Source organism: Scyliorhinus torazame, chromosome 25 (genome assembly GCF_047496885.1).
Source record: "Scyliorhinus torazame isolate Kashiwa2021f chromosome 25, sScyTor2.1, whole genome shotgun sequence".
NCBI lineage: Eukaryota > Metazoa > Chordata > Chondrichthyes > Carcharhiniformes > Scyliorhinidae > Scyliorhinus > Scyliorhinus torazame.
In genome coordinates this window covers 41,161,135-41,168,155 of record NC_092731.1, presented here as the reverse complement: position 1 = coordinate 41,168,155, position 7,021 = coordinate 41,161,135, and the positions used below count along the sequence as shown (strand labels likewise).

Below are 7,021 nucleotides of genomic sequence, written 5' to 3'. Positions count from 1 at the left end.
ATCCAAGTGAGAAAGATTGAGCTCCGCTTCAAGGGAAGTGAAAAAGGTGAAGTTGCCATCATCCCAGAAGGCCATAGGCTGCTTTCCCCTTTGAGGGAGTGAGTTGACTGTTGGTGATTTAACCTGAGGGTCACCACACCTCAGGAGAGGGTCAGGGATGAGAAGGCGGGGCCTTCATGGATAACCCCAGAAGGTGCGGAAATTGAACCCACCCTGTTGGCATCTCTTCACATCACAGACCAGCAGCGAGGGAAGTAAGTGTGAGAGGAGTGGCAATCCGATGATCAGTGATCGTCATTCCTCGGAAGATTGGGTCCATTGAAATAGAAGTCTGTCGCTCATAACCGCTGTCTTCAATATTTGGGAGTCTTTAAAGGGTATCCAACTCTGATTGGACATATTCCCCAGACTCCTGCCATTGGTCACTCAACATGAGCATCATCTCGGTTGGTTTTTCAATGTGTCCGACTTTTGACTTTTGGAAACCTGGTCACCCGAATAAATGACCCAATTAAACTGGACCTCTGCTGTTACTTACAATTTCTGGTAATCTCCCACTACCTGAATACAAAAGCAGCAAGTTAAAGTCGTTGAATTTTGGTTTGTAAGTGGAAAACAGCAAAATCTTCAGACCACCATGCTGGTCATAGACAGCCTCGATATTTGTCATGGGCAGCTTATTGCCACATTTCTTGGGGGCAGCCTCCATGTTTGTCGTGGGCAGCCTCCATGTTTGTCGTGGGCAGCCTCCATGTTTGTCGTGGGCAGCCTCCATGTTTGTCGTGGGCAGCCTCCATGTTTGTCGTGGGCAGCCTCCATGTTTGTCTCGGACAATCTCCATGTTTGTTGTGGGCAGGGCTCCATGTTCTTTCAGAAAATATCACTTTGATGATGATGATACCAAGAATAATTGTATATACTCCTGGATTGTTCAAGATATCACCTCCCACCTCAAACATCCCACCTCCATGCTGCCATTGGTCTGACATTTCCACTCTTTTTCATCTGATTGGGTGTTTTTTCAGAAACATATTTTCCCTCCCATCCCCAGTTTATCTCCAATGAACAAATCCGTTGAAATAAAATAGGAGGGCAGTACGGTGGCGCAGTGGTTAGCACTGCTGCTTCACAGCGCCGAGATCCCAGGTTCGATCCCGGCCCTGGGTCACTGTCCATGTGGAATTTGCACATTCTCCCCGTGTTTGCGTGGGTTTCGCCCCCACAACCCAAAGATATGCAGAGCAGGTGGATTGGCCACATTAAATTGCCCCTGAATTGGAAATAAAATGAAATGAGTACTCTAAATTTATTTTTAAAAAGAAATATAATAGGAGAAGACCATGTTGTTAAAGTGCAGCAGTCCCCTCAGTTATGTGAAATGAGTTCCCTGAGGATTCATCTTTAGCTCCTGAAAACTCCAGGACAATTCTTCAGAGTTGGGAACCCAATCTGAGGCTTGTTTGGAATCATTAAGCCCCTGACTGAGTTTCAGTCTCTCCGTGAAAAACTTACATCTGAAATGATAGCTCTTGTTTGTCACCCACTCAGATGCTGTCAAGTTCACGATGACTGTTATGGAGAAGCCGAAAGTTCACTGGGATGTAAACCTCTGTTTACACCGTACTCGACACATTGTGAAAATGAGGTCCCCAGATGCGGTAAGTAAACACCAAACAAAATCAATTTGACTTTGGGAAGTTCCACTGACTCCCTGTCCTCTCCCTTCCCTCAATCGATCAACATCAGCAAGAGACAACAACAACTTAGATTTATGTGGTGCCTTTAGGGCAATGAAACATCCAATGTTCAGATGACGAAAGATGTTTTAAGGAATGTCTCAATAGAGGCGGAAAGGTGGAGGGAGGGAATTTCGGAGCTTGGGGCCCAGACACCTGAAGACAAGGCCACCAATGGTGAACCGATTAAAATTGGGAATGCTCAAGGGACCAGGGGCGTCATTCTCCGACCCCCCGCCATGAATCCCGCCCCCGCCGAAGTCTTTGGTACCGGAGATTGGGCGGGGGCGGGAATCGGGCCGCGCCGGTTGGCGGGACCCCCCGCTGGATTCTCCGGCCCGGATGGGCTGAAGTCCCGCCCAGAAATTGCCTGTCCCGCCAGCGTAAATCAAACCTGGTATTTACCGGCGGGACCAGGCGGCGTGGGCGGGCTCCGGGGTCCTGGGGGGGGGGGGCGCGGGGCGATCTGACCCCGGGGAGTGCCCCCACGGTGGCCTGGCCCGCGATCGGGGCCCACCGATCCGCGGGCGGGCCTGTGCTGTGGGGGCACTCTTTCCCTTCTGCCTCCGCCACGGCCTCCACCATGGCGGAGGCGGAAGAGACTCTCCCCACTGCGCATGCGCCGGGAAACTGACAGCGGCCGCTGACGCTCCCGCGCATGCGCCGCATTTCCGCGCCAGCTGGCGGGGCAACAAACGCCATTTCCGCCAGCTGGCGGGACGGAAATCCCACCGGCGTCGGCCTAGCCCCTCAATGTTGGGGCTAGGCCGCCAAGGATGCGGAGCATTCCGCACCTTTGGGCCGGCGCGATGCCCGTCTGATTGGCGCCGTTTTTGGCGCCAGTCGGCAGACATCGCGCCGTTGGGTGAGAATTTCACCCCAGGCCCGGAACTTTCCGTTTGGGAGACTATGGGCTGGATTCTCCGCGCATCAGGAACTCTGGTTCCAGCGGCCGTCTGCAAAGAATCCAGAGTCGGACAGAAATGGGGCACCAGTGGGAGAATAGACACGGACAATTACGATCTATTTGCATCCGAGGGCGGCACAGTGGTTAGCACTGCTGCCTCATGGCACCGAAGACCTGGGTTCGATCCCGGCCCTCAATCACATGTGGAGTTTACACGTTCTCCCCGTATCTGCCTGGGTCTCATCCCCACAACCCAAAAGATGTGCTGGGTGGGTAGATTGGCCAAGCTAAATTGCCCCTTAATTTGAAAAGAAAATGAATTTGGTAGTTTAAATTTTAAAAAAACCAGTGTATATATTTGCATCCTGTTACCGGGCCAGGCACCATCATATTCTGCATGGTGAGATTTGCAAGGAATAGCGAAGAATTCCACTATCGGGTCGCCATTTTGAGCAGGTGGGCCTCGCCCCCAAATCAAGCGGGCGAGGCTGAGGAAAGCGCAATTTTGGAAACAGACGTCAGCACTTGGCAACCAAGTGAGAGCCCAATAATGTCCCTGCAGCAAGTGGCATGGCCCAGTCTCGGGGGCATGTGTCCCAGTCTCAGTGCTTCATGGTTGAGGGCATCGAGACCATGCCTCAGACGAGAGTCGGCCTCCAGGACTGGTAATGCGAGGTGACAGTGGAGACTTCAGATCACTCCAGACACACCTCCGTCCCATAGAGTAGCCCAGAGACCATTAAACACCCAGACACAGGAGGGAAAGTGCAGGCTCGATGGGTCGAATGACTTCCTTCTGAAATGTAGGGAGTCTGTGATCTATCAGACCACTTAAGTTGGCACGGGTGTGGCACATCGGTGATAGGGCACAACAATGGGCTGAATTCTCCACCCGGCCACATTTCTGTTTCACCCCGCCGGCGGGTTTCTCCGCTACGCCGGCCGCTCAATGGGGTTTCCCATTGTGGGGCAGCCCCACACCGTCGGCAAACCCCCGGGCTGCCGGCAAAATGGAGCATCCCGCCGGCGGAGACTCCAGCCCCATGTTTCTCGTCACCAGGAAACATTTTTGCACCAACATTCTGACCCTGCAGCCATCCTCTACCTCCAGGGTGTTGGGAATGGGCTGGGCCTGGATGTAGAGGGTGTGCAGGGTGGGGAGTGATGGTGGGGCAGGTCCCCCATGATGCTTGAACATCCCACCTGGTGTCACCCTCAATGTGAGGTAGGAGGGAACAGGGCCAGAAATGTGAGCCTGCCTCGTATGACATCTTAGACAGTGAGTGAGCCCTAACCACTCCCCAGGGGTGTCATGGAGTTATAAACAAGATCCTTATTACAGTTAGAACTGGACTGGTGGTGTTTGCGGCTATCACACCAGACAGCCCTGTTTCCAGTATTGTATAGACAATTATATTTCAGATTAAGTTACAGGAGTTCAGCACATACCAATCACATATCATTAGTTATCTATGTCCAATTATGACTATTCATTGGGTTGAAATTATGCAGAGTATAAAACAATGACTAACCAATTATAACAGATTAATACCTATTTAATTATAATATCCAATCAGTACAGAGACACGTACACGCTGTCTCCTGATATTTATCACCAGCTCACCGTTATCAAGAATTTGTTATCAATCACCTGTCCTGTCTCAGTATAATGCTCTTCCAAAGGTAAATGGCCCATTGCAATAACAATTCTTGTCTGAAGCTCCGAGTCCAGCTCATTCACTCTGAGATGCAGTTCCTCGATCTGTGGACACTTACTGAAGATGTGGTTGCTGTGGATCAGACATCACCGGCCTCGCAGTAAATTTTGTTGAACTAATTTGGGTTTCAAGTTTAGAAATATCGCTCAGCGATATTTCACAATTCCCCAGATTCGAGGTGGGGAACATTTGTGGCGATATCGAGGTTTGAGATAGTTTGCTGCTTCTCGCTGTGGTGGGACTCTCATTATGTCACCCATAGAAATCACCATGTTAGGGGCACTCCACAATGTTAGGGCCCCCAATACATTAAAGGAATGCAGCCCACATCACTGACAGCATTAGGGAGTTTCACAATATTGGGGAACCCCTGACAACACCAAGGACAGAATCCACAGCCGACGATTCCAGGCCACCCCTTCCTCACCCACGTTAACGACTCTCCACTGCTTCAGACCCACCCACCCCCTCAGCACCAAAGTATTAGATTAAAAATTAATGACCATCCAGAACTTGAGGACGGCCATTCGCACATCAGAGACATTCTGAGACGTTAGCTGCCCCGTTGTTTAAGAAGCTTCAAGAACATTATTGGGCCCCAACCATTGTGGGTCACCCACAACATTAAGGACCCAACAACAATGAGGATTTTTCAATGTTGCAGAATCTCACATCCTCAACCCCACCCACCAAATTAGTGTGTACATTAATGTGTGTATATCCCAGTGTGTGTTTTCATGTGTACATTACAGTGCATATTTTACACTGTGTATATTTGGTTGTTCTCTCCTCTTTTTCAGCTGATACACCTCTGACACGTTTAGCATGTGGTACGAAGGTCTGCAACTGCGATGTTGCAGCTGCTCTGTGCTTCAGGAAGCACAGCCACTCATACAACCCAAAGTATTATGATTATGACCAAAGCCTGTGTAAGACCGTCTAATAGCTCCAGCTCGCAATGAAGTGATGGTGATGTGACCAAGAGTCACACTGACAAGAATCTCTCCAATAGAATATTCCGGGTGTGATTGATGGGATTTCTCTCTCGCCGTCTCCCTGATTTCTAATTGCTCACTGAGTCTCTCTCAGATCTCGCTTTTGTTGCTGTTTTACCTTTAATTCATTTCAAATGTACTTTACAATTCTGGTGAAATAAAATACACTGATTGAAGCATGCAATGCTGGGAGTGGGAGTGTTTATTCATTATTGATACAGGGGGCGTGTCCAATTAGTTTCTGCACAGACATTCTGACCTTTCACAGACAGTATGGGATCCTGCTGTTCTCTTTGTACTTTGTGGTGCGACACTGCCACCTGCTGGTGTAACAGCAGCAGCAGCCGTCACGTCTCTGCTCTCAAATGCTGACAAGAGGCATCCCTGGTGTCACAGTCTGAAACTGCCAACTTCATTGAGACAAATGCTGCAACTCGTGGGGTAATTTCAACTTTGCTGCAATCAGTGTAAATAAGAATTGGGAGAGATATAAAGTGGCTCTCACACCCGGGTCAAAATTACCCCCAGTAAATATTGTTAAATCTCTCATTCATTCAGACTCCTGCCCCAAGTTATTGCAAAGTGTTTAAATCTTTAGACCAAACTGTGTTCACTACAGGAATCTTCTCACCAGTGACACTGTTGTTAGAGGTGAAAATATTGACATGAAAGCCTGAGGATGAGTATAAAGAGGCAGTTTATTATTTCAGACCTGGGAGAAAGATCTGGAGACTACGCAGTCTCGCAATCCTCTTTCTCACTTGAGCTAAGGTTTGAATTGGGTTAATATACAGATCCAAGGGGCGGAATCAGTTGTATTCTCATTTACATACAATCAATCAACTATATTCGCATCACAATCCATTACATGCAGTCAATCAATTTTCTTAGCATCCCAGTTATCACATAAATGGTTAAAGTGGGTGCTGTCTTACCCGCCCCTAACTTCAAACAGAAGTCATTCAAAACTAACACAAGGATATGTCCTGTCTGCAGCTGTGGAAATTGAGCCTTATCAAGGATACATTGCACTCCTTGTTCTGTGAAGCTGTTATCAGTGGCTCTTTAAATATACCCTGTACAGACACACACCTGTTTCTCATGAGGTAGCTTAAGTTCAGCCATTTTGTGTATTTAGTATTGCTATAATAATTAACAGCCATTTTGTGTCCTTAATCATTGTGTATACACTATCTCTTTCTACAAATTGCCTCTTCTAAACAGGGATCTAAGCCAATGAGTACCTTTTGTCCCAGCAGAACTATTCAAAAGTAATATAGGAGCAAAAATGTTGTTACAGGGCCACCGAGAATCTATATCATAGTCCAGTATCAGAAAATGTCCCCCAACAGTCCCTTCTTTTGGCCCTGGAAGAAGTTTACTGAATCCCAGATGACCACAATGATTCGATATGAGGGCTGCAGGGTGCTTTAATACGGCCTTTGGGGCATGTAACGTCCCAGATGTTCCATACGTACACCGTGCATGCAGTGGCGGACCTACATTTTTGGGGCCCTGAAGCCTAAACTGTTATGGGGTCCCCTTCGCAACCAGCAACGAGGTCTGGGTAACCACTGTTATCTTCTTCAATGGGATTGTTCCACGACAATCACAAAATGTTTAAAAATGTAACCACTACATCTCAGATTTTGATTAAAATGGCTG

At 48.4% G+C, this 7,021-nt stretch overlaps 1 long non-coding RNA gene across 1 annotated transcript; it reads left to right on the top strand.

The window, feature by feature from the left end:
• The first annotated feature begins 1,551 nt into the window (after window positions 1-1,551).
• Window positions 1,552-5,540, top strand: LOC140402555 (uncharacterized). Its single transcript, XR_011938167.1, has 2 exons — window positions 1,552-1,658; window positions 5,162-5,540. It is a non-coding gene; the product is annotated as an uncharacterized lncRNA (long non-coding RNA).
• The last annotated feature ends 1,481 nt before the right edge of the window (window positions 5,541-7,021 follow it).